We start from the raw sequence: 26,927 nt of genomic DNA, 5'->3' as shown, positions 1-26,927 counted from the left end.
GATAAAGAAACTGCCCAGCAGAGACCAGAGGTCATGGAGCTGGAAGTGGTAGACCGTGCACGGTCTCACCCCAAATCGCACTTTCAATAGCTCTGCATTACCTGTTCAGCCCATCAGAACCCTGTCCACCCATCAACGCCCAAAGGACCACCTCCTTCAGGCTGCCTTCCCTGATAGTCCCCTGCCAAGTGATCTTTCCCTTTTCTGAACTTCCAGAATATCTGATGGCATTCCTTTCTTTCTCCTTGCATAATTAAATTGGGTGCCTGATTATGTCTTCAGTTGTGACCCTTGTCATACTTACTCCAGGCTCAGTGGATTTGAGCCCAGGGGCTTGGGTGGCCCTGATTGCTCAGGGGAGGGCTGAACTCCTGAGTCTTTCCACCAAAGAACAGAAGCTACAGTTGGCCTCAAGGAACTGATAAGAAAGCGGCCCCAGTGAGTTGGCTGTTTGGGTTTGAGGGGACCTCCTGGGTAGGGCTGCCTGAGAATCATAAAGTGCCCTTGTTTCAATAATCCTGTCTGTCTTCACTTTCTCTGAGAATATTTTGAGCTGTTCTGACAGCCTGCCCACACCCAGGCCCAGGGAAGCCTAGTGTCTGGGCCCAGGACCCTACCCTCATACATGCCACTCGGCTTCTCACGTCCCTCTCTCTTCTGGAATCTTCACAAGTGGCTGTGGAAAGGAAGACCAGCAGGGTTCGGCTAACCTGCTGGGGATGCAAAAATGCCAGGCCGCGGAAGTGTAGGCCCAGCAAGTCTGTTGCTGGCTTGTCAGGGATGCCTCCGTGTGGGAAAAGCTCCAGAGGACAGGAGAAGGCCATTGAAAACCTGGGTGACACCCTGACACTGGGGGGATCCAGATAGCAGGTGTTGGGGAACGGTAGGGGCTCCCAGAACGGTCCTCTCCAGCCATGGACACCTCTGAAACCTGATCTCCTCTTTTTGAAAATGGTGGCTAAAAACTGACTTCTAGGCGGCTATATTTTCATTTGTTCACTCATTCCATCCATCCATCCATCCATCCATCCATCCATCCATCCATCCATTTCCTTCTTTCAATGACTCGTGACAGTGTCTATTATCTGCCAGAGGAGGAAAAGAAAGAGAAGAAAGGAGTGGGGGGTGGGTGGGTAAGGAGAGGGAAGGCAGGGCCAAAGGCCAACCTGTACAGTTGCCCAGCCTGTGTGCTTCCCAAGGATGTTGGCACATTGTCTAATGCAAGGTGGGCGAGACCCAGGACACGGGTAATTCTAGGACAGTGCTGGAGGGTGTGCTCAGCTCGGCCTGGAAGCAAAATGGGGCTCAGGGGCATCATTTCTCAGGTAGTCTCTCAGGCAGAAGGGCACCCCTCCTGGGCAAAGGTCCAGAGGCTTGGCAGAAGAAAAGCTGTGGGCTGAAGAGAGAATTATAGGTGGCATCAGTGAGCAGAGGACAGCTGCATTCGCGGGATGGGGGCACAGCATCCCTGGGCACATGCAGACAGATCCCTGGAGCCCCTCCAAGGCTTCACCCCATGCCCAATCCTGATTTGCTGTGCTTTGAAGGTCATGTTGGAGTGACACCTGCTCCAGAGACCCTGTCAGACCGTGAGTCCTTGCTTACTCTGTGGGCATCGCCCAGGCCCAAGGAATGATGCCCATCCATTCTGTCTCTCAGAGGTGCTCAGCTCGCACTGCACACGTGTGTGCCTTATCCCCACCAAGTCACCTTAGCTCCTTGGTATTGGGTTTGTGCAAAAGGGCAAATGAGACCAGAGACAGGAAGGGACCTACAAGCTCACACAGCAGTAAGTACTGGTACCAGGATTTGAACTCAGGCCCTAGTTAGGGACTGGCTCTCCTTTCCTGTGAGTCTGCATCAGATTCCCACCTGGGAAAGGGGGAGGGAACAGGAAGCTCACCTCTTCCTGGAAGCCTTTCCTGATTGCCCCAGTCAACCTCTCCTAACAACCAGAGGCCTTTGGCTCTGGCTCGTGGCCCACTCACACTAGAGGAAGAGGGAAGGGTCTCCCCTCTCCCCAAGTTATCAAATGAAGAATTTCTCCCCGAATCAAAGGTGAGGGCACAACACAGATTGATGGTGCATAGTGTGGCTCTAGGTTCTTATATTCAAGGGGGGCCCCCAATCCCTTCCCACAGAGTGGCCAAGGTGCTGAGCACCCTCCAGGTATAAGCTCTGTGCCAGGTGTTCCCTTCTACACCCACCATCTCATCAGACCACATGGATCTTAGCCTCTCCCTACCCCCGAGGCAGGGTCTTGCCCATTGGGGCACCCAGCTGAGTTTGGCCAAACCAGGGCCTCTCACACCCACCTGGGCATTTGCGACTCCCAATGCCAATGATCAAAACAGAATTTTCTGCCAACAGCCTCCTCTTAAGGGCTTCGTCTCTCACCTCTGCTCTCTCTGCTTGTGGTGGCCTGGCACCTGTCACCTGGCCCTGCACTGCCGCCCTGAAGAGACACCCCTTATCCTTACCCCTGGGATGCCCCCATCCCAAATCCCCGCAGCATTAACGGGGCCTGGCAGAGGCTCTCAGAGGATTCCTTACAGGACCTAAGTCCAGGCCTGCCACCTTACAGAGGAGGGGACATAAGCCCAGAGGATGACAGATGGGCCCAAGTTCGGGATGAGAACTCAGGTCAGCTCTGGAGTTGGAGGTTGGACTGAAGAGCAGGACACCTGTCCCTCCAGGTCTGTTGCTTCATCTGGGGTTACACTGGCTGGAGGATTAGCTGAGCCGACGCCACACCCATGATGGCTGCAGCACCATTGGCTGTCAGCTCCATGGGACGGCCTGGACTCCAGGCCCTGTGCCCCCGCCCCTTGAGGAGACAGGCAGGATGGTGGAGAGGCTGAAGGGCACGGACACTCCCAACGGCATACACAAACCGCCTAGCACCAAGTGTTCCTGATGACCCCCTTCCTGGGCCAGGGGCCAGCCTCCTGGCAGTCACCCTCTCCAAACAGGCATCCCTCTGGGATTCTGGCCACATGTGGGCCAGGCCAGTCTTTGGCGATGGCCGAGGCCCAGATTTACAAATGCCGGACAAAGGAAAGCACTGTTCTTGCTAGCAGGAGGTGGTGGGTCTGAGCACGGCACTCACGTCACCCAGGCCTGGATGAAATCCTGGCCCTGCTGCTTGTAAGCCACATGGCCTTCACCAAGTCCCTGTGCCTCCCCTTGCCTCAGTTTACTCAATAGTGCAACGGGGAGGGAGAATGTCTAACTGGGGCAAGTGTGTGGACCAACACCCGGCCCTTGGAGGAGCAAGGCCACAGGAATCCTTGCTGTTTGTAGGGAAGCCAGTCTTCCCCCCAAGGATAGCCCAGTGGTGGCTACAGGGTATCTGGTGGGAAAGCCGGGGAAGAAGGGGACTGCAGGATGTGTAAATCCTCATACTGCCACCTGTCCCAAGGCGCTCCACCAATGTAATCGCCCTGGGAAGCTCGACTGTTCCCACCAGATGTTGCTTACATGGAGGTAGGTTCTAGTTCTACCTTTGCCTCTCACCCTCCCTGACCTGGGCAGGTGACAGCCTACCACCTGAAGACTCCATGGCTCTGTCTGTAAAGTGGGACGAATGATGCCTGCCTAATCTCTAAGTTGCTAGAAGAACTCTAGGAGAGGGAAGACATGGCCACGCCTGGTGATGGGCTCTGAGGAGGTCCCTTGTTCTGTTCCACACACTGTTGGCCTTGGCACCTCCTGCCTTGCTGGGCAGCCCCAGGGCCCCGCCCTGTCTGAGCCATCACATACCAAGAGTGTGTCCCAGGGCCCCCGCCAGAGGTACTGGGGACTTCCCCACGTGCTTCTCAGCCAAGGCTGTGAGGACCAGCTGAGGGTGCCCCTCTTTGTCCCTTTAGTCTGGGTTTTCCCTGGGTTTTCTGAAAAAGGTGTTCCCTCAGCCAACCCACTCAGCGAGATTCTCGGGGGAGCTCCCTCACACCTGACCATCATTCCTGGGGACTGACAGAGCCTGTCTGCGGGGAATGCACCCCTGCTGGGCTAAAGGGGGGGTCGAGACCAGCCCCCTGATGGATATCTATCTGCCCATTGCCAATAGCACCTAGCACAGGGCTTGCAGGTATGAGCCCCCAGAATGTTTGTTGAATGAATAAATGACCAGTCATGGGAGGCGTGGTATGGAAACATTTAGATCAGAGAACACAGCAGCTGACACTTGCACAGGGCTTACCACATCCACACCAGGCCTGGCTCTAACAGACACTTTATATAGTTAAGCTACTTAGTCTCCATAGCAGTTCTATAAAGTAGTAATATTACCCCCATTTTATAGATGAGGAAACTGAGACCCAGAGACATGAAGTCACTTGGCCACTGTTAGGAAGTGGCAGAGCTGGACTGAGTACAGGCCCTGGGCTCCAGTATCCATGTGCTGGTCCACAGCCCTGCCTCCTGGGTGGGAGCGGGGGTGTACAGAAAGCAGCCCCTTCGAGGTCATCCAGACCAGAGGTTTCTCACCGGACTGCAGGCCCTGTCTCTGGGATCTGATTTAACCAGTCTGGGTGGGCTCCCTGTCAAAGCTGCCCTAGCTAACCAGGTGCAGCAAGGGCTGAGAAGCCCTGGCCAAGTCCACTCTCACTCTTCAGTATGGAAACTAACTCCTAGAGGGAGGGGACATGCCTAAAGTCTCCAGTCCTTTGACTTCTGTGTCTTTAAGCTCTTGGAAACAAAGCACGGTCACCCCAGCGAGCAGCCCACAGGCGCAGATGTGGGTGGAGAGCTGAGGCCGACCAGAACAGCATGCAGCCAGATGACACACAGGCCCAGTAATTCCTGACTCATGGCCACCCATCCCGTGACTCCACCCACCGCCAATGTCCCCACCCTGGCTCACACCCCACTGCAGCCTCGGGAGTTGCCTCCCATTTAGGACCAGAAAGCCACAGAGGGAGGAAGAAGCATTGGGACCGCACCCAGGGCTGGGTGGGAAACCCAGACAACCTCGAGCAGGGGCGACTCTGGGACACGCAGAGGAAGCGGCATGAATGCTGACCCCTGCCCCTCCCTGCAGGGCCCGAACACTCCCAGCCTGTGTGAGCTCTTCACCCTGTGGACCCCCAGTCTACAGCAGGAAAAGCGAGGCCTGCCCAGCCCGGCTAGCACTGACCCAGCAGGGCCAACTTTCTTAGCCACGTGACTCCTCTTGAATCCGGGCCCGACACCTGGATGAGTGTGCCAGGCTTCCCTGCCGCCAGTTCCTCTCCCTGAGAATGCATTACTCCTCCGTCCAAGAACCTTCAATGGCTCCCACAGTCTGTGAGGCCCAATTTTAACTCTTCAGCCTCATATTCAAAGCCCCAGCCCAACTCCAACCTGTAACCTTTCCCTACACGTCTGAGCTTCGACCTCTGCACCCTTGCTCATGTTAACCCTGCTGCCAGGAATGCCTCCGTCCCTGTGGCCTGACCCACTGGGAAGGAAATTAATACCCATGAGGGGCCACAGGGGGTCAGATACTGTGTTTCCAGAATCTCAAGGATTCCTCACGGATTCTTATGACATGGGCTTTGAAAGGTCCATATGACAGATGCAGAAGCTGAGGCCCAAAGGGCTGATGTGTCCAAGGCACCGGGAGGCTGAGCTGCCACCACAGCACAGGGAGGAACTTGGGCTGCTGGGACCTAAGGTCTCCCTTGTTGCTGACAAGCTTTCAGCTGGTCCGCAAGCTCAGGATGGCCCTGAGTTTGTATTAACCTATCCAATGTCCTGGTGACTTGGGTCTTCTCGCCTCAGCGTCACTTCGGCCCCCTGTGGGAAATAGTTAATACCCTGGGCTGCAACCCCTGCTGCTACTGAGCTGGGTTTGGGCTGGGGGAGGTGTCCAGGCAGGGTGGGGGGCTGGAGCACTGCCTCTGGGGCCAGCGGCGCAGTGCAAAACTCAGTGTAACCACCTTGAGCAGATCGATTTACCTCTCCGTGCCTCAACGTGCCTCCGTTCCTCCTCTGGAAAGAGTGACAACAGGAATAGGGACCTCACAGAGTTGCTGGTGGTGACCATGCACTTCTGCAGACAACGTAGTAGAGCAGAAGCTTCACAGGACGCTATGGAAGCATTTGGAGCTCTTACGATCATTACCCTGTTCCTCGCTGCAACTTAGGCTCAACGCCAAAACCAAAAGAAAACCCAATGCCTCAGAGCGCCTACCGGGAGGGAGACCGTGGTGGGAGAGCCTGCCCCTCGGCATTGCCCCCTCCTGGTTTCAGGCCCACAGGCCACTAACCTGGCCCACCTGCCTGAATAGAGCAGAGGGATCTCGAACGTTCTACCTCCCAGCTCCTGGGAGGAGGAAGGAGGGAGGAGGGAGGAGGGAGGAGGGAAAGAGAAGGGAGGGCTCTTTCCTAGGCAGACGCCCAGCTGTGCCCCTGTGTTGTCACGAATGGGATGACCCAGAGATGGGCCACGCCAGCATCACCCATCCCCTATGGGGACACTGGCAGCCACCCATGTCTCCCTCCCTGCTTGGGGGTCATCATAAACAAAGCGCTCTTGGCTGGGCTGGAGACAGAGCCGTCTGGGATACGGCTGGGGGGTCTGAGCAGTTCATCTCAAACATGGCTGTCCTTATAGGGTATAAAATCACCCTACCCCCACACTCTTTATCTCATGGGATACTCACAGCTGGGCAGAGCTTCTTCCTCTCCTCTTTCTTCCTACAGGTGAGGCCTAGAGTGGTTGAGTGACTGGCCCAAGGGCACCAGCAAGCTGGTAGCGGATCCCAGACCAAAGCCCCAGACCCTGGGCTTCCAGGCCCCTAAAGGTAACTGTCTGGGAGAAGATAATTCATCAGCTTCTGTGGGATGAGGGATGGGTGTGGGCCCAGAGCTTCCACCGACTGGAGGGGGTCAGAACAGGTCAGAGGCAGGGCAGCCCAGAACTCAGGTCCAGCTTCCTCTCTCAAGAGGGCATGATTCCTGGCAGCAACTCCCACGGGAAATAGAAGCGCCACCCTCAGGAACATGGGGTGGGACATGGGGGTGCCTGGGCAGGGTTTCCTGTTGTGGGGGCGGTGTCCACTCACTGAGGCCAAGTGACCTGTGTTGGCTGTGGCCCTGAGGCCAGGCCAGCATTGGGTTTCACCTCATCCCTGGCTCAAACCCAGGCCACCCTGAGTCCCATCCTCCAGACCCGCCCTGGCTTCCTGTCCCACAGGCCCCACCCAGCCCAGGAGAGAGGAAGGTCCCCATGGAGACCTCCTCAGAAGCACCGAAGTCTTCTGGAGCAGCAGTGGACAGCCTGGCCCAGCCTGCTCAGTGGCCTTTGGCCTCTGACCTCTAGACCTTTGGCTATTTGTTTTCCAGTAAGAGGTCTCGACTCAAGTATCACTGGGAATTTTTCTCTACGAGCTCACAACTTCAGACAGAATGGAGCAGGGGTCAACCCCTCCCTGGGGATCAGATCACCGTCTTCCCCCACTCGGCAGAGGGGCAGTATCATTTCTGAGCCATGCCGAACTGACCAGGACAAGGGCAGAAGCTGAAGTGGGACACATTTCAGGCCTCAAAGGTAGAACTTCCTAGTGGTCAAAGATGGTCAAAGATGAGGGGCAGTGTGGCACTTCCTAGAGGTGTGGCATCCTAGCTGGGCAGGGCAGCCCCAACGCGGAGACAACGTGATGTCACACCATAGGCACGACCCCTTCATCCCACCCCAGCTTTGAATTCCTGGATCCTTAAAGCACCAGGAGCCTGGGCGAGATGGGAGCTTGGCCCAGAGGCTATGGGGCCACCCATGGTCTCCAGGTAATTATCTCCAATCCATTATCTGTGCCTCAGGAGCTGGGGGCTCACCTGTCCACCAGTGGGGTGTGCTGGGAGTGGAGAGGTTGGTGGCCTGGCCCAGTGAAGGGGAGAGGTTTGCACAGAGGCCCTCAGCTTCTCCCCCTCCTGATTTCCCAGGGCATAGGCTATGGGAGGCCTTGGCAGCCCAGGGCTCTCTCAGGGCTGCTCAGCAAACAGGCACCTCAGAAAGCAAACAGGCCAGAAAAAGGAGGACTCTTGCAGCTGCGGGCAGGTCTACCATGGACAAAAACCTCTCATAGCTCAGTGTTGGGGAGGAGCCCAGATGGGAGGTGGTTTGGGGCTGAATGAGCAGGCCTTGCCTGAGATCACCCCAGGGACAGGGACAGAGCTGGGATCCAGGTCTCCTGCCTCCACCACAGGCAGCTTGGGGACCTCCCCATGAAGACCATCAGCTAAATCCACAGCAGTCGCCCATGGCCCCAGGGGGTCACGCTGGGAAGGTGGGGCTGTGTAGCACAGGACACCTATCCGTACCACTCCAATCAAACAGGCCCTAATCGGGGGGTGTCTGCGGATCCAGGTTGAAGCTCTGCCTGGAGGAAGCAAATCTTGAAAGGGACTCAGTCAGGGAGGCTAAAGGCCCAAGGTCTGTGGGCCTGAGGTGAAGAAAGTGGAAGACAGAAGCCAAACTTCAGCCCTGGTGGGCGGCCAGGGCACAAGTTACCAGGAAGAGTTTCTAAGACAATCGTGTGCAATAGTGAGCCTCCTGACCTTAGAGGCATGCAAGCCAAGGTTAGGGACACACAGGCCTAGGTGGCATTCTGGGACTCTAGCCTAGTGGCTTTATAGCTATCCTAGCCCAGAATCCACATTTAGTCAGGGTGACAGGACGGCCAGCCGGTGTCACCAGCTTAGCCACTGGCCAACCTACCTCCATCACTTTTCTGTAAGGAGTTTCCCAGCTGTAACAGTCTTGAGCTCATGAGCCCATGGGACCCTTCCAGGTTGAACACCCCCAAATCCTATCACAAGAGAGACAAGATACTTCAACGTTCTGTGTGGCCCTGATGCCAGCGCTCTGTGCCCCTCATGCTGGGCGACTGGTGTGCTCAGCCATCAGGCTATCTGGGGAAAAGAACGCCTAAGCTTCCCCGGAACGCAGGGCAGCCGATGGGGTCCACTGCACCCTTGCTCCCCACGCAGTGGCTGCCTCTCTCCTGGCCTCACCTTAGCCTCACCTTGAGATGGTGCTTGAGGCTGGCATGGCATGGCAGTCAGCATCTCCTGGGCTAGGGAGGTGTCTTTCTTTTACGGAGCATAGGCCTGCCACAGACATGGCTTCCAGGAAATGTTTATCAAAGATGGAGGGAGGGCAGAAGCAGAGAGAAAGGGGGACAAACAGACACGTAAACGCAATTGGGCTCTCAGAAGCAGGGCTCCCTGAGGTCACCACAGCCCTCGTCTTTCTCTAGGCCCCAGGGGCACTGTGCTCTCTATCGCTGAGCCACACCGCGCAGGCCAGGTAAACCCAGAGACAGGCCCAAGGAGGTCCATTTCCCCTGGGGCTCTGCTGCCCAGGAAGGCTTGGAGAAGGCCCCCAGGTGTCTAGGGCTCCCGGCCTCTGCACTCTGCCCACATCAACTATGGAAGGACAAGTAACCGGCTCCCACCTCTCTGCTCAGTCCACAAGGGACTCAGTGACATCTCACTTTGCCTCTGTCCCCTGCCCAGCTCTGGGGTTTCACCCTCCTGGAACAGCGGTGGTGGCGGCAGTGGTGGTGGTGGTGGTGGACATGGCTGACTCGTGACGACAGCCCAGGGTCTTTATGAAAAATGGCCCTGCTCATTCAACACGAGCAAGTTATGTCACAGGTACAGGGGTTCCACAGAGGTTATGCAAGGTCTGTGTTCTGGCAACTCTACTCCCCTGCCCAGCCCCGGTCCTGGCACACAGTAGATGCTAAACCTGTTGAATGAATCAGGGGCCGGCTGGATGCGTGTGGTAAGACTTCGCTTGGGCTCTCCTGTTGAGGGGACACGACAGATAGTGGCATGTCCACAGGTGAGCCTCTCCCTGGCCAGGGCTCTACCTCTTCGAGCTCCTCCTAGATAGAGGATGCCTATCCTGTCTGTTTCAGGGCTGGGAGGGTTCTCTGTGGTTGGCAAACCCAGTACCTTTTCTTGACAGACAAAGGTGGGGAGGTCCAGGGAGGGCAGGGGATCAGAGCACGGCCATTCCCAGGCCAGGCTTCCTCACACCAAATACAGAGGCCCCAGAACTGCAGGACCCACAGCAGGATAGCGCTCTGTCCCTGTTGATCTTTATGTTCACCGCCCACGCCAGTGTGGCTCCCTCCCCTGGCTCCATGTCTCAGCTGCCTGGCTGCAGCCGGCCCAAACTGCTTACTTAGACAAACAGGGAAAGAGTCCATGTGACTGGCTAAGATTTCCTAGACCAGGGACACACACAGATACACACACACACACACACACACACACAGCAGCCACTCTCAGCAGGTCAGGTGGTCATGTGGCCCAGCAGGGGAGGGACCAGGCCAGCTCAAGTTTCGTGTCTCTGAAGGACAAGTGACGGGCCTGCCTTTCCTCACCCAGAAGAATGCCTTCTCCAAACACTTGTTTTCTGCTTCCTGGACGCGCTAGGGACATGCTGGATGGGAAGCGAGTGGAGTGGGGAGAGAAGGGAGGGCAAGGGGGAGGGGCACTTGCCTCCTGACCCTCTGTCTGGTGATTTCCTTCTGCTCACCCAACCCAGAGGGCAGATGCCTGCTGGAAAACTGCGGCTGCCCAGCCGCTCCGAGCAAACACTTTGCAGCAGGGAGAATCCCAGAGCCCAGAGCGTGGATGTGGGGCAGGAGGGGAGAAGAGGCTCAGGGAGGAGACTCTGAGTGAGGCAGAGGCAGACCTGTCAGGGCCTTGTACCCTGAGCAGCGGTTTTGCAGCTGGACTCCACGGCCCAGCCCTGGGGGCGTACAGGGCACAAGAAAGGGTGGGGAAGGGGGTGTCTAGTCCAACTTGGCAGGAGCAGCTCTGCCTTTGGTCTGTTGTTTGGGAAAGGTCTGTGGGCCGAGGTGTTAAGGATTCTTTTAGCTTTGGGGGTCTGTGCCTCAGATGCTCACCTAGAATGGCAGGCCTGTCATCATAGCCCTGAGACCAGCCCACTAAGGGAGAAGGAGGTCCTATCTCTTGATAGGTAGGGTACCCGGGCTCCAGGGGGACCACAGCTCTGCCAGAGTCTGTAGCTGGCTTCCATTCTGCTCTGGCCACCGGCCTGACCCCTAGGACCCCAAGCAGTACAGCAATCCACTGTAGAGGCACCTCAGGAAATCCACAAAGAAATGAAGGAGCATGGCTAAGAGTTCTTGAATAAAAACGCATTTCCACTAGGCCACCTGCTCAGCCCTTCTTCATATGTTATCTCATTAAATCCTCATCACGACCCTATGGTAATGTTGTCACTGCTTTTTACAGTTAGTAAGAGATGGACCAGGATCTGTACCCAGAGTCCACCTCTCGCGTCCGTGTTCTTAACCAGTTTCCACCGTAGCGGGGCAGGCCCCCAGCGCAGGGGTAGGCCCCTCGTCTACAGAGCTCGTGACCAGGTGTCGGCGGCCAGGCCCTGGTCCTCCAGAGATGCATACCCAGCCAGCCCCACCTCTCATCCTCTGTCTGTACCAGGCACACGGAGCAGCCCCTGCAGGTAGCCTCTGTGAAGTCTCTAAGGTGGAAGAGGAAGAGGTAGAGAAATGAGGGGGAAGAAAACGTGGGGAAGGGAAGACCACGGAGTACAAATAAGGACAGAGAGAGAAATCTAGGGTGGGGTGGGAGAGGGTAGAGAGACACAGAAAAAACAGGAGGAAAGTGAAAAAAAGAGAGAAAAGGAAGATGGGAGACATACACTGGGAAACAGGGCAGGAAGGAGGGAGGGAGAGGAGGAGAGGGAGGGGAAAAAACAAAGCCAGAAAGAGCAGAGGCAAACAGGGGAAGAAGGAGCAGCTGAAAGAAGGGAAGAAGAAGAAAGGAAGGAAGGAAGAAAAGAAAGGAGGTGGGAAATGACCCACAGGGAAGGGGCAGAGGATGGAGGAAGCAGTAGTAAAGGAGAAAGGTACGGGGGTCAGGAAGGGAGAGGGCCTTGGAAAACCAAGACAGAGGAGAGGGAAAGCATACCCGCCCACTGAACATTAAACACCTAACAGGAGATGACAAATCAAATGGGAATTACAGCGGTAAAAACATAATTAGAAACTTGATTGAAGTTAAACAGAATTTACATAACACTGCAAATTAACTTTACATGAAAACTATTCACTGGGAAGGCAATGAAAAGCCATTTCATTAGTAATCTATATTTAAACAATAGGCACAATGGAGCCTTCTGGTGAGGAACTTGGTGCCTTCAACCTGAGCCAGTGCCAAAGGCTGTGGGAGAACAGAAGGCAGTGGGTGCTCCAAGAGGAAGTGGGCAGGGTCCAGGATGGGATCCTCGTGCCTGATGATGAGGATGGGTGTAGGTGGACACAGTGGGCCAGGTCAGATCCTGGTATAGGTTCTGCCCTCGACGTGCTGTGTGGCCATGGGCAAGTGTCTCACCTTTTCTGTTTCCTTAGCTACAAAATGAGGACGTTGGAAAGATGGGTTTACAAGAAGGTGCCTACAAGTCTGGATACTGTAGAAGAGCCTGGGAGATGGTAGAGGACAGCAGTAAGAGTGCTTGGGATTCAGACCAATCAGGTTCACAGCTCCACCCTGTCATTCATTAGCTGTGGCATCATGCAAGCTTCTTCCTCTCCAGCCTTGATTTACCCATCTGTTCAATGGGGATAAGTCCACTCCTGCCTGCCGTCACCCAGGCAGTGGGAGGATTTAGGGAGAGGTTGAGTGGGGACAGGCTTAAAGAAAAGTGAGTCTAAGGCAAGGATTACTTGTCCATCTGCCTGGCACACTAACTAGATTACCCATGGCCTCCTGCCACCGACCTGCCTTAGACCCATGCATCACGGAGGTAGCTTCCCATGGCTCCCCCAGCCGCCCATACAGAGTCAGAGGTGCATTTCCCAAGGGACTGGTGGTGAGGGGCGGTCAACATGTCCCTGCTGGACTCCATCCTATTCTCAGGGTGGAGAAGTCTCCTGAGCCTTTGATATATCCCAGCCACATCTGGCTGCTTTTGCTTGGGCAGTTGGGATGGACTGTGCCGCTGCAGACTCCTGGTGGGCTGCATGCTCTTCCGACACCTCCTACCCCACCTCCAGCACCATGGTGAGCATCTGCCCAGCCTCAGGGCTTGGTGGGTGACAGCGCCTCCTTTCTGCTGACCGAGCTGTGGCCATTCACTCCACTGAGAGCTGAGAGCTGAGAGCTGAGTGCAAAACACCATGGTGCACAAAGGTGGATGCCTCCCCCCACACCCTGGCCCCCTAATCACGCACACGCTTGCCAACTAAAAGCAGTGAGTTCAGCTGCTATAACTGGTGAGTTTGCTCTAAATGTTGAGTGCTAGAGGACAGCTCTGACACACACTCATAGTCCAGCAAAGTTTCTACAGTTTCTTTTAAGATCAAGGATCCAGGCAGTGCTTAGAGATTCAATAGGAAGCTGCTGGGTGCTCTTCCCCACCGCAGGCAGCTACCACCTTGAGCCCTGTGCTTTCAGACAAGTGTTCCAGTCAAGGGGAAGAAGCTCTCAGGGGCCCAGGAGCCCCCCAGAGGGGAGATGGAAGGTCAGAAGAAGTAGGTGAAGCTTCATAAAAGAAAGTGCAAAGTATGCAGACATCAGGGCAAGAGCCTCAGCTAAGAGCAGGGAGTGCCGGCCAGGGTGATAGGGAGGGTCCCGGACACAGGCTCCCGCACAGCCCTGCCAGACACCCATGAGCCCTGGCCCCTGTGTGGCCAGGTGTGGACAGGGAAGCTGGTCTGGCCCTTCCTGCCTCCATCCCTCCCATCTCTTTCCACACATGGCTCAATTATAGGGGCCTCTGTGCCTTTGTTATGCTGTTCCTTCCGCCTGACATGTCCTTGCCTCTCTTTGCCAGCAAAACGTTCCTCATCCATGAAGAGCCCGCTACCTCGGTTCTCCTCCTTCGCTGGCTGCACTCGCTCCGTCTGCTTGCTGCCCCCACCCCACCTCCCCCCCCTGAGGGCTGGGTGCCCAGTGACTCAGAGTAAGGGGGCTGATCCGCTGTATCTCCACTGGATCCCGGGTGACCTCATGGTTTGTAACACCATCTACACATGACCACTTCCACGTCTGTATCTCCCGTCGGGAAGCATCCCGCCTCCCAGACTCATCTATCCCACTGCCTCCTCAGTCTTTCTACTTGGATGTCTGAAAGCCGTCTCAAATTTAACTTCTCTAAATACACCTCCTGGGCTCCGTCAGCGCTCCCCGGCCACCATCCCTGGCTGAGGAAATGACTACCTGTCCCAAACTCAAGAGTCTCCCTTGACTCTCCCCCTCTTCTCTCATCCTCCACCTCTAATCCACCCGCAAGCTTGTGCGCAAGGTCTTTAAAATAGATTCCGGTTTCGATGGCTTCCCATCTCCTCCCTTACTAGCCCGAGTGCAAGCCACCACGGCCCCGCCTGGATGTGGCCCACAGCTCCCCGGCCATCTCCTGGCTCCACTCCTGCCCATTTACAGGAATGGGTCACCCAGGATCTCTCTGCCTTCTCCTCTTACCTCTCATTTCATTTCAGCCGCATGCCTTCCCTGCTACTTCCTCGAACGTGCCAAGTACCCCAGTTTACTGGCCCCGTGCATTCAGGTCTCTGTTCAAATGTCACCTCGTCAGAGGCCTTTCTTGAGCACCCTTTGTCAAAGAATGCTTTACCCCACCCTGTGGATTCTGATCCTTTACTGGGCTAACTTCCCTTCTTAAAAGCATCATCTGACATACTGTATTTTACTGTGTATTATGTGCACTTTTTTGCCCAAGATTGGGAGGGAAAAATAAGGATGCACATTATACATGGGTAGTGCTAATTTCATTTCCCTGAAAGTTTGGGCCAAAAACATGGGTGCGTGTTACACACAGGAGCGCATTATATACCCGGCAAAATACGGTATATCACATTTTGGGTATTTATTGTCTGTGTCTCGTCATGAGAATGTAAGCGCCATGAGGAAAGGACGTTTTGTCAGTTTTACTCCCTGCTGTGTTTCCAAAACATCACGTAGTTCCTAGCACAGAGACTTTCTCAATAAACATTTGGGGCATGACTAAACGAACAATGCCACTTCCCCTGGGAAGCCTTCCCTGAATGCCTGGCTGCAGAGCCAGCACACGGCTCCCCCCCGCTTCCCATGCAGTCACAGGCACTACACAAGACTTGAGCACTGAATTTATGGAATTTGGCCTGGCTCTGGGATCATGTGTCTGCCTCCATTGCAGACTGCACCATCTCAGGGCAGGACTGGATCTGATCCATCTTCACAGCTTAGCCCAGAGTGCAGGAGGCCTGGCCTGCTGTAAGAGCAGTGAGTGTCTGATGTGTGAATTAATGAGTACATAGATGATTGGAAGAATGGGTGGATGGGTAGATGAGTAGATGGACGGGGGAGTGAATGAAAGGATGGTTGGGTGGGAAGATGGATGGATAGATAGATGGAAGGGTGGCTGGATAGGAGAATGGTTGGATGGGAGGGTGGACAAATGGATAGGGGAATAGATGAATGATGGATGGATGGATGGACCCCACCACAGGCACATAATAAAAGACTGGTCGTTGCTTTGGATCAATAGCTGGACTAGTCTGGGGAGGACAGGCCAGACCAATGTAGTGTAGTAAAAGTGTAGAGGCTGATACGGCAAATAGGATACAGCCAAGCTGCTCTGATGTGGCCAGAGCTTGTTGTGGACCCCTGGCAAGCCCATTAATTTTCCTGTGCCTTGGTCTCGTGGTCTAAAAATGCAGATAATAATTCTTGCGCAGAGCTGCCAAGGAGATTACTTTGGAGTTACAAATACTGCCATAGCCACATCTCTAGTGAAACACCTCTCTGGCCAAGAGCACCTTAGAAAATCTCTTCTCAAGCCTCGACTGGCCCTGCTGGCTTTGTGGCCTTAATGCTATACCCACAAGGACTAGGAGCCCTGGCTATGCCCCCAACGTTCAAACTGGGCCAGGCTACTACTAAGATGGCTTAATTTCAAATAGCGGTCAGGCCTAAAAGATTCACAGAATCCTCGAGAATTGGATGAGTGGGAGACCCATTTTAGAGATGGACAAACTGAAGCCCAGAAGCCTCTGTGCTGGACACATACAAGGAGTTGCAGAGAAGGCCTGCAGCCTGAGTCAGGAAGGGTCTGGTGTTACCTTTCTAGGCCTGGCAGCTGAGTGACAGACGACAGCTCTTTGCTCACACCCCTTGCAGCATCGGGCTGACACCAACAACCTCCTCCTCGTCCTGGGTACACAGGGAGAGAGGTGGACGTGTGTGAGTGGCCAGGGACGCAGACAGCAGTCCACTCCCTCCCACCTCTGTCCCCTACCGCCGGGCTAATCTCAGTGGCCTCTCGGGCCACTTAAGCACGCCCTGGGATGCCTGATTTATCAGAGCCGGCTGTCTCCGCAGCCTGCTGGCCTCCAACAAGTGAGCCAACTCCTCCTAGTAAGATTCTTAACATTTTTTTAATGTATCTAAGTTTTGTTTCTTCTGGGGCTCAGGGGCTTTGTGTTGTCTTTTTCTTCCTGGTGAGAAAAGCAAAAGCCATGGTCTTCCTGTGCGGCCCACACACGGGTTGGGCGGGGGGGGGGGGGGGGGGGCACAGGGAGAAGCTGTCTGGGTATTTTTAGCCGGGTCTACGAGCCCCTGCCATGTTCTACTCTCTGTGCTGCGCCTCGTTCCCGGGAATTATCTAACACGGCCGGCCGGCAGCCACTTCCAAAGCCACTCTTTGACCCCTGCCTGAATTCTTTCCTCATTATGAATTGCTCACCAGACCTCTGACCAACATTTGGAGCCATTTTATGTGTGTGCACCTCCTGGGGAAAACCAGCTTGTATTCCCCATGTCCTCTCCTGCATGTAGGCCTGGACGTTTTGCTTAAAAATGATGGAGGAGGTACAGAAACAGAGTTTAAAGCAGAGAAGAGCCCTGGTGATTATTTATTTTGCGTTCCCCAAACTTCAGGTCTTCTCCTGTACCCTTTATGAATCTTGGTCCTAGCTGAATCCCATCTGTACGACGACTTAACTAATATTTATCTTTACTTGAACTCACTTTTTTTTTAGCTTCAATAAATCTGGCCTTGTCCAAAGCAACCATACCCACGAAATAATTGGTTTGATATGCTAGTTATACATTCCTAATAAATATATAGCCAAGGAAACAAAAATGTATGTTCTTTCAGGTACTAAGTCTAGAATCTTGTCACAGGTTACCAGAGTTACGTCGTAGGCCAAGCTTTGGCAAACTCAGTCTCCTCTTCGTGTATGAAAGGAGAAAGACAGTCCTATGGGGAGGATCGGTTGGTTCACAGGACCTGAGAATCAGCGACTGAGGCCGAGGGAGGTCAGGGGTCCGAGTCATGGAGTACTATACTAGGTGCTTCTGATACTGTCCTATCGTGCCAGCACCGGGAGACACCATTCTTTTCCCCAAACGTGAACTCTGCTTTGAGAATCTAGGCAAGTGGGCACAAGGCCTTGTGAGGAATTTGGTCCCAGCATAGGGTGTCCCGATGTAGGGCTGCGGGCTATGCAGAGGCCCAGCGTCCAAAACGGCATCTTTCCCCAGCCTTCCCTGAAGCCCCTGGCTCCTGTCTGCCGTTTCCATTGAGCTCCCCTGGGCTGGAGTTGGTCAGCAGGGGCTAGGAGTGTAACCCCATCTTAGTTAGATTTGGAAGCACAGAATGCACCCCTGTCACAATCTGAGCTCTTGGTCCTCGACTCCTGCGGGCTCTCGTGGTGGCCCGGGTCTCCCTGTGTGTGTCTTGAGGGGCCGTCCCTGGTGATCCCAGCCCTCCTCGCAGCTCTCAGGCCTCACTGAGCCTCTCTAATTTCTACCGCTCTGCCCACGGATTGGAGACCCCGGCTGGGCCCCTGGCCCCATGCCCTAGCTGCCTGCTCCTCCTGCGGAGAACAGGATGTGGTGTCAGGAGGTGAAGGAGAGTGTGGGGTCGGGGTGGGGAGTGGCCTCAGGACGCGACTTCCTGAAGCCAGATCGGTTTACCACAGTCCGTTGGGCCCAGGACGGCACAGCTGTGAGTTATAAATGTCCCTGTCAGAGCCCGGGGGAAGAGGCCCTGCTGCCAGCGGAGGCACCAGGGCCCAAGTCTCCCACTCCTCCAGAGGCCTCCCCAGGCCGGAGCCCGACCTCCAGGAGGCCCGCCCCGTGTCCGGCCCTCACGACCTCTGGGCTCTCTTGACTCCTCTCTCTGATACACCAAAGCCTTAAAGGGGCCGAATACCACTACTCCCTGCCCACTCCTTGCCTTTCCAGGTGTGAATCTTGTGGTTCCAGATACCTCAAGAGCTCTGAGGGCAGGGGCCATCCTGGGCTTCTACACAGCACTAAACCTGCGGCTTGGCACATAGCCAGCCACCCTGGTGACAGCTCAGGGGCAACTGTTCCAACTCAGCAACCTGCTTCCCACGGCCCCAACAGTCCCTTATGCCTGCCCACTAGGGCACACCCAGGGTGGGGGGAGGGGGGAGAGGGAAGGGTCAGGGTTCCAGACTATAGCACAGGGTCAGAGACCCCTGTACGTCTGGGGTCTCCTTCAGGAGACCTACGATGAGGGTCGCACTTTCCTGCCTGCCCTCTTCAGGGCTCCCCCAACCTGGGGTGTGGGGTATGGACTGAAGTGTGGGGTGTTCAGAGGCAGGCCTGCACATAACCCAGCTGTCTACAGGGAGAGAAGTTAGGTCCCTCCAGCCCCGAGGCCCAGGCCGTCCTCCTGCGGGGGCAGCCCAGGGGCAGGCAGGGCCAGCCCTGGAAATCCAATAAGGGTAACAGAAATAAGCAAAGGGTGGTCCAGGTTGGCAGGGCCTGAGGCTTACACTATTTTGGAGGTTCTCTTTAGAAATATATGTAAAACTACAAATACATATTTAGAACGAGAAAAGAAATGACAACAAATTCCTAGAGCCTTAGGAAGTCAGGCCCCTTTAAACAGTCACCAGAAATGGTTACACAGAAGTGCCCCTGGAAGCAACCTGGCGCCCTCCCCACCTAGCTGCCAGCAAAACTCCTACCTTCGCCCTTGAGATGCAGGGCAGGGACTCGGAGGCTGAAACGGACGTCCCAGCACATCTACCTCTAATCAATAATAGTGACGAAACAGAAGATAGTAATAGTACCCAACGTGAATGGACATTTATCTGGTCCCGTTTGAAGTATGTTACGTGAATTAACTCGTTTAATCTCACCATAATCTATGAGGTAGGTTCTATACCCATTTTAACAAATAGGAACCCAGCCACAGAAAGGGGACGAAAGCAGTCCAAGGTCACACGGCTAGGAGAGAACCCAGATAGCCTGGCCTTGAAGCTGTTCTGAGCCCTCAACCACTGCTCTTTGCTACTGCTTTGGGGGGCCGAGTTTCCCCTCCCTCAGAGGCTCCAACAGCAGCAGCCACCAAGGGCCGGCACTGAGTTAAGTCCCCTTCTGATTAAACCATTCATTCATTCCACATAAATGCTTACGCACCCAGCACCAAGATCTTGGCTGTAAACTGCCTCCTGCTTGCCTCACTCTACCCAGGGCATGCTGGATCCTCTCTATGGGCAGAAGTGGGCATCCAAGTTGGTTTCTGGGGCTGGGGGGTGGGTGTCCTAGAGAAGGGTTGGGCCAGCACCAAAGGAACCTCTGGGGGGGGGGAAGGCGTGCGGTTTGCTGAAGCTCACGTAGCATGCTGCCCAACTCCCTCATCTTACAGATAAGGAAAGGGTGCGTTGGAGAAGCGATTGGCCAAGGCTCACCCAGCGAGAGGTCTGAGGCTAGTCTCTATAGGGGTGGGGCAGCCTGGGGCAGCCTGGGGGTGGCCAAGGCCTGGCACTGGTGGGACAGGCTGGCCAGGCGGCAGAGGGAGGAGGCACCCTGCCTTTTGGCCTCCTCAGAGCAGTGCCTTTGTTCTCTCTCTTTGTTTTCCATCTGTCTGGCCCCAGCGGCCTTCCAGGCTTCCCCTGATTGTGTGCAGGGTGATAAAAGGGCAGATGAGCAGGAGATCTCTGGCGGCAGTGGGGTCACCCAGCACAGACACGATGGCGGCGGGTGGATGGCCGAGGGGGGCCCTGGGCGGGTAATCGGGCTTACCACCAGCTGCACTGAGCGCTTCTCTGAGGGGCACTTTGCACATGGCTCTCAGGCTCATTCCAGCAACCCTGGGAGCAAAGCACAAAGGCCTCCCACTTACAGAGGAGGAGACTGAGGCTCAGAAAGCACAGCCAGCACCGGAACCCTGGCCTCTGGGATTTCCAATAGGCCGTGCAACCCTGGCCCTGCCCACTCTGGCCACCCAGATGACAGCTGGCCTAGTCGAAGCCATTCTCCCTTTACATCTAGAACTGGCCATTTTCAGATTATCTAGAAAAAAATGGAGCAAAGGGTCAGTCAGGGTCTCAACCACCAATGCCGGGGGTGTCTGTCCAGCCAAAGAGTCCCCATGAAGTCACTCATCTGCAGCTGGTCACTTGGGGTGAGATGGAGCAGAGCCTGACTTCCCTGAAACAGAGTCCTGTTTAAACTGTCTCTGTTTGATTACTCTGTGGCGGGCTAATTCCTACTGACTGCAGGGCTGGGGAGAGAAGGCCATGAGCCAGGGGCACTGTCGGGCTCAGCATGCGGTGGGGCAGTGACGTCCTGCAGGCCAGGGACTGGCCAACCCTGCCCTCAGGTCCCTGCTGCTGACCCTGCCCTCATCCGCCTGGCCTCCTAGCCTGGTGTTGTCATACCTTCCCCGAGTGTGTCCCCAACTTCAGTTACTAGATACTTTAAGCGTCCAAGCGCCATCTAAATTATTGATGTATTGTTATTTAAATCACTTTGAACCAATCACTTTCTTTTTACTTAACCAAAGCAATATCATCTGTGAAATCAAGGGTTTGCTATATTAATATTTTTTTCTAACTCACGTGAAAATAGTACATAGTATTAAGATTTGAAATTCACACCTTGCACATGTCCTGACAGTCCGCAGTGTGAGAGGCCCTGGGCTGGGCGCAGGCCGGTACTGGGGAGGCTGGCCGAGGCTGAGGGGGCTGGCTGAGGGGGCTAGCCTCGGGAAGTGTGGCCAGGGGCGGTGGGAGCCCAGCCCTTCGCTGGGTGGGGAAGTGGGAGGAGATGGAGGTTTCCGGAAGGGTACAAGAGGGTCTGGTTTATGCCATGGGCTCAGACGAGGCTATTTCTTTCCTCTACGTGGGCTAGAGTTTGGTCCAGATATTTCTCCAGCTGCAGAGGAAGCCATCGCCCTGCAAATTCCTCCTGACAATAGGTCTATACCGTGGGACGAGCACTGGAGGCGGAGCCCAAACACTGCGTCAGGGTTCTGTCTCCACCACTGTCTTACTGGGGGACGCTGCACCTTTCTGAACCTCAGTTTCTCCATTTGTACAGAATGAGCCAAAGGTTCCTCCTAGCTCTCAGTCCGACTGCGGTCCCCCAACCCTAACGAGGTACATACAGTGCTCCTGGTGACCCTTGGGCCTCAGACAGACACTCTAACCACACATGACCCATTCCTCTAACACCTGACTGGGGACCTCCAGTGGTGTCTGGGGTGCGGAGGCTCCCCACAAGGCCATCCTATGTGACAGCTACAAAGTTAGATAATTAGCTAATCACCAGCAAATTAGCATCCCATCTTAACACAGAACAAATATAGTATTTACGTAAAAGTTGTTAGGAGTTTCTCTCTTTTTAATTAGCAGAAATAAATGCAAAATGAATGGTAATTAGGCAGCTGATGGATTCGGGTAGTACAATTATGCCTGCAGCAGAGCCCTACGCCTTCAACACTGTGCTCCGAGGGAATCAGAGGAGCCTATTTATATAGTTTATTTATAAAACAAAGTTAGCAAGAACAGAGGGGTGAGGCCTGGGCACCGCTTGGGGAGAGGTCTCAGATGCAGGGTCTGAGAGGGAGCTCCAGTGCCCAAGGAATGGGGAGGTGCTTAGCGTTGGGAGGTGAAGTGCACCATCAAGGCCCCCATGTGTCTATTTCAGGCCCCGCATGTGTCGCTGAGAATGGCCTGCCTGGCAGGAAGTAGGCTGGAGTGGTGTGGAGAGGCTGGGATCAGCTGTTCCGTGCACTCCTGTCTTTCTCTTTCCCTCTCCTGGTCCCCACTTCTCTCTTCTTTGCTGGCCCTGTTTCTTCACCGAGCACTTTTCTGTGCTGCACCCGGAGGCATATTCTTCTAGAATGTTCTCCCTTTCCTCCAAGAAGTCAAGGGGAACCAGGTTTAGGAACAATTTACCCAAACACAATGAGATTAAGATCCAGACCAGTGGAGCACCTAGTGGGAGCACTGAGGCAGGAGTCCTGAGAGGATGCACCCCGAGGAGAGACAAGAGTTGGGTTTTGGAGGATGCGTAGGGGTTTTCTGAGAAGGTGGGAGGTAGCAAAAGGCCCTACATGTGCAAAGGCAAGGAGGTAGCAAAGAGCATCCTGTGACTGCAGGAAAGTGCATCAGGGGCATGGAGGCTGGAGAAATAAGCAGGGCCTCATTGCAGCGGATCCTGGATGCCAAGCGAAGGGTATAGACTGGATCCTAGAAGCCGTGGAAAGGTCTGCATTGAGGGAGTAGGGCACCCTTCCCACTCGTAGTTCTCTTCTTAGCTTCCCCTCCCCCACGCCCAGAGCCAGGGAGAGGGCCAGGTCGACAGGCCATTAGAGGCAGCTGGTCCAGCTCAGCAGCGCAAGCGTGGAGCAGGAGGCTAACCTGATTACGAGGGACAGGAGGTTTGTCTGCGGGGGAGGGAGGGAGGGTGACTGCTCTGAGGGCGAAGGGAAGGGGGGACACGCGGGGCCACTCTTGGGTCTCCTGAGTGAGGGGCCAGTCTCCCGCCTCTTACTCTGGCCCCAACCCTGACTGTTGGGGAGGCCTCGGCAAGCCTGGGGGAAGGGGAGGCCGCTCTGCCCGAGAGGCCCCACCCCTCCCTCAGGCCCCCAGTGCCACCACTGCCTTGTGCAGTGACCTTGAAGAGCCACTCCCAACTCCAGGCCACACATTCTGGTCCCCCAAACAAAGGCCTGAATTAGAATGGGTGAGAGGCCCACAGTCCCATCCCCACGCCCTCTCGCTTTAAGGGTCTGGGGTTGTTAAAACCCCTGTGACTTTTAAGGGTTTAGGCCAGGAGGGTGCTGTCCAGTTTGCCACAGTCCCCGCCACACTGTCCGGCCTTACCCCAGCCCAATTCACAGGCTCCTGCGAGCAGCTGAACTGACACCCCCGGGTGATGAGCACTTAGCTCTTTCCACGTGACAACCTGGGCTCAACAGACAGAAAGCTCAGTGATGGGTAAAGGGGCAGCAGAAGGGCTGGTAGGAAGAGGAAACTCCCCTGTCAGTACCCTGGCAGGAGAGAGATGGGAGCACCGAGGCTGCACTCGGCCTGGAGCAATCCTGGTCTCGGACAACCAGCAGCCCTTCCCCCATCCCGTGACTGCCCTGGACTCAGGCTGCCTGTCTCTAAATTGGGAACAGTAATACCTGCCCACCCAAGCCCTCGAGTCATTAGAAAGCTCAAACAAGCCCTTGCTCCCGGCAGAGATCTGAAAGGCAAAGCCCTGCCTGGCAGTTTAGCCAGGACTTTGAACGTGGAGGTTCCAAAGGATTTCACAAAGGGAAGTTTCCCATTCCCCAGTGTGGACAGCTCTCTAACCTCTGGAACCACGCAGCCCCTTCAAGGTGTAGAAATCTGAGCTGTTCTCTGCCGTCACTCTCTGGACCATGCTCTGAACTTGTAAGGAAGACAAAGATCACACCGTACCACTTCTCTCTGCTCTGTAAGTTGTGCTTCTGCCTTTGGCCAAAATCAATAAAAATCTCCACTATGATTGTTTCACCAGCACAAGAGGCTGAGGCCCCTTGCGAAGACATTCCACCCTTGGCGGGCACTGGGGGTCTCCCTTTGTCACACTGCCTCAGCTCCATTGCAGGCAGCAGTGACATGTGGGGTGGGGGTGGGCAGTGACGGGGGACAGTGCAAGCAGGGGCAGAGGGGCTGCGCAGAACTGCTCTAAGTGCCTCTCCAAAGACAAGCCCGGTGCTATTCATCAACTGGTTTTCAGGGCTGTGAGAAATCAATGGCATTTGTGCTGCAAACTCATCATTAGGACAGGAAAAACTCTGCAATGCAATTGATTTGTTTAAATATAATAACACAATTTAACAGAGGAACGTGGGGGTAGGGAAAGGACCTGCGCAAACAAAACAGGGCACCACAGTTCAGAGGACAGGAGAGGAACCAGGCTTGAAAAACCTTCCTACAGGGAGGCCCAACCTCAGCGCTGCCCCCTCCAGCCCTACCCCACCTCTCCCAAAACCCGGCACTGAGGACGCCAGAGTGGGCATGTGCGAGGTGGCTCAGACCTGCTCTCAGAAATTCCGCTCAACAGCCTGCAGATTGGCCCACAGGCCCACCTGGTCATTGCTGTGTTGTCCTTGGAGGTGACTTTGGCACGATGGACATTGGTGCAAGCCAGCAAACTCTTACTAGGCGCCCACTGTGCTCCAAGCACCTTGAGGGGCTGTGGGAGAAACAATAAATCCTGGCCCCAGCTCTGAAGGCATTCTGTGGGGGTGGGGTGGGTAAAGCAGGTATGCAGGTGACAACAGGAGGCCAGGGAGGGCTGGCCTTCTGGGGCTTTTAGGAAATGTGGGAGAGGAGTGCTGGGACAGGAAAAAGGACAAAGAGGGGGACAGTGAGGGGACAGAAGTGGAGGGTCCAAAGAACTAGGAGGTGCCCATCTGGAGGAAAGGGCCGTTATTTCATGGATATGGTACCCGACTGCCCTTACAATGATGATGATAGCTGACTTTATTGATGCTTAAAATGTTCAAGGACCCTGGGAACAATTAACATGTGCCATTTCATTGAATCTCACCATCCTGTGAAGAAGGGACTATTATTACCCCCATTTCACAAATGACACCACTGAGGCTCAGAGAGGTTAAGTGATTGCCTGATGTCACACAGCTAATAAGTGATGAAGCTAGGGTCAAACCCCAGTGCCTGTGCACTAACCACTGCGTCTCCTGCCCTCATGGGGGCTTGGCCTCCCTGTTAGCTGGAGAGGCAGGTAGCTCCTGCCGCCCCTCTGGGGGCTGGGAAATGCACCGGGCAGTTCAAGGAGGAGTCTGAGGAAATACATGGAGTGGCAGTGCTCAGACTGGAATTCTGGTCACAGTGGGCTTGATGCTGCAGCCCAGGTGAGGAAGGCAGTGGGGCAGGTCCTTGAAAAGCATGTCTGGGGGAAAGAGATGCCCAGGCAGGGAGAGAGGGCCAGGAGAGGCTCAGCCCTTGTCTGAGTGTGGGGATGACAGACTGGGGTCCTGGGGGAGGACTGGCAGCTTTGGGCAGCCTCACTGAGCTCAAGCGGGCCTTAATGTCAGCCTCAGAATTTGGACTTTATTTCTGGTGACAGTGGGGAGCTGGGAGGGCAACAGAGGACTGGGAAGGATTCAGTCACTGAGAGGCAAGAAGAGGGTGAGACCTGAATGCCAGCAGAGGGTGTGGGTGCAAGGGGGACACAGAGCCAGAGATGGTTCAGAGGCTTGAACCGACCGTCAGATGTGGGGGTGAGGGAGATGGAGGCGTCAAGGGCAACTCAGGGGTCTCCCCAGCAGTTCTGCTGACCGCTGACTGAGTCAATATAAATTGGCCAGGACCCCAAGGAGCAATGGGCCCCTCCCCCCAGGAAGCCCTGACTTGGGGGAGGGCACTGATGGCCAGCAAGCCGCCACCAAGTCCACTCTGTCCCCCTGCTGACCTTTCTCCTTTGTCAGCAGTGCTCTCCATCAATGCACCGGAAGGGCCAGTGCAATCTCTCCCGGCTGCCTGGGTCAGGGCTGGGGGCGGAGGCTCACTCCGCCTTCCCTCTTTTAAGAAAGACTTTTCTAGAGAGTCTCTAGAGAGCCAGGAGCAGAGGCACAAACGGGGAGACTGAGGGCTAATGAGGGGCAGCCCAGGACCCACCAGGCACGATGACCCACGCCCCTCCAGCCGGCAGAGGGGAGAGTGAAGAGAAGCTGGGTGGGGATACTAAAGCCAGGCCTCAAGGGTGGGCAAGGAAGACGGGGCTGGAAGAGGGATCTCAAAGGTGTGGGCGTGGGCACAGCCCAGAGTGCACCTGTCAGCCCCGCAGTCCAGGAGGGGGTCGGGGGGCCCGTGGGCTTAAGAGTGGAGGGCTCGGATGGGGACAGCGTGTCAACTGTCCTGGAAGGTCTGGAACTGAGAGGCTTCCAGGATGGGGAACTTTCAGTGCTAAAACCAGGACGGTCCCAGGCAAACCCGCATGGCGGGTCACCCCGGCAGGGCTGAGCCTGAGTTCTGGTTTTCGGCTCTACCACATTCAGACTGAGTGTGACCCTCTGTGCCTTGGTTTCCCCATCTGGAACATAGAACTTATAGGAGGACCTTGCGTATGGTTGTCATGAAGATGAAATGATGTATGAAAAGTACTTAGCATCTGACACAGCGTCTGATACTAATCATTCAACAAACGGCAGGTGGCCGCTGTTACTGCCACCGACGGCTACGAGGACTAGCTGACCTGCCCCGAGCGCTTGCTCTGTGCCAGACCCCATGCGAAGCACTGTATGTATGTTGCTAATTTAATCTCACAATGCTTATGGGGTCGGGCCATTCTTATCCCCATTTTCACATGGGGAAACCAAGGCATGGAGGGCATGAGCCACCGATCCCGCTTCTCACAGTGGGCAAGTTCAGAAACTACTTCCAATTTCACGGGGCTGATCCCACAGCCAGGGGCATGTAGGCCAATGTGAACACAATTCTGGTCACAATGACCCAGGGCAAGAACTGGGCAAACACAGGGGCTCAGCCCACCCTGGAGGTACATGGGAACGGGCAGGGGGCCCCTGTTTTTAGGAAGACCGAGTCCCCAGTCCTCTGCCTGGGTCTTCAAGACCTACCCCTCCTGGACCGAACATATCAACGCAATGGATTAGGCTT

The 26,927-nt window shown here is 55.3% G+C and overlaps 1 protein-coding gene across 4 annotated transcripts in view; it reads right to left on the bottom strand.

Annotated features, from left to right (window-relative positions):
* Nucleotides 1-26,927, bottom strand: part of ZMIZ1 (zinc finger MIZ-type containing 1) — a 231,216-nt gene that overhangs the window by 148,667 nt on the left and 55,622 nt on the right. The window contains exon 3 of one of the 4 annotated variants that reach the window (XM_033129777.1): nt 16,104-16,194. The exons of the other annotated variants lie outside the window; for them this stretch is intronic. The gene's annotated coding sequence lies outside the window, so the exon portion shown is untranslated. The remainder of the gene's footprint in view (nt 1-16,103; nt 16,195-26,927) is intronic. 4 annotated transcript variants of the gene reach the window in all.

Source organism: Rhinolophus ferrumequinum, chromosome 16 (assembly GCF_004115265.2).
Source record: "Rhinolophus ferrumequinum isolate MPI-CBG mRhiFer1 chromosome 16, mRhiFer1_v1.p, whole genome shotgun sequence".
Lineage (NCBI taxonomy): Eukaryota > Metazoa > Chordata > Mammalia > Chiroptera > Rhinolophidae > Rhinolophus > Rhinolophus ferrumequinum.
This window is presented reverse-complemented; position numbering and strand designations above follow the sequence as displayed.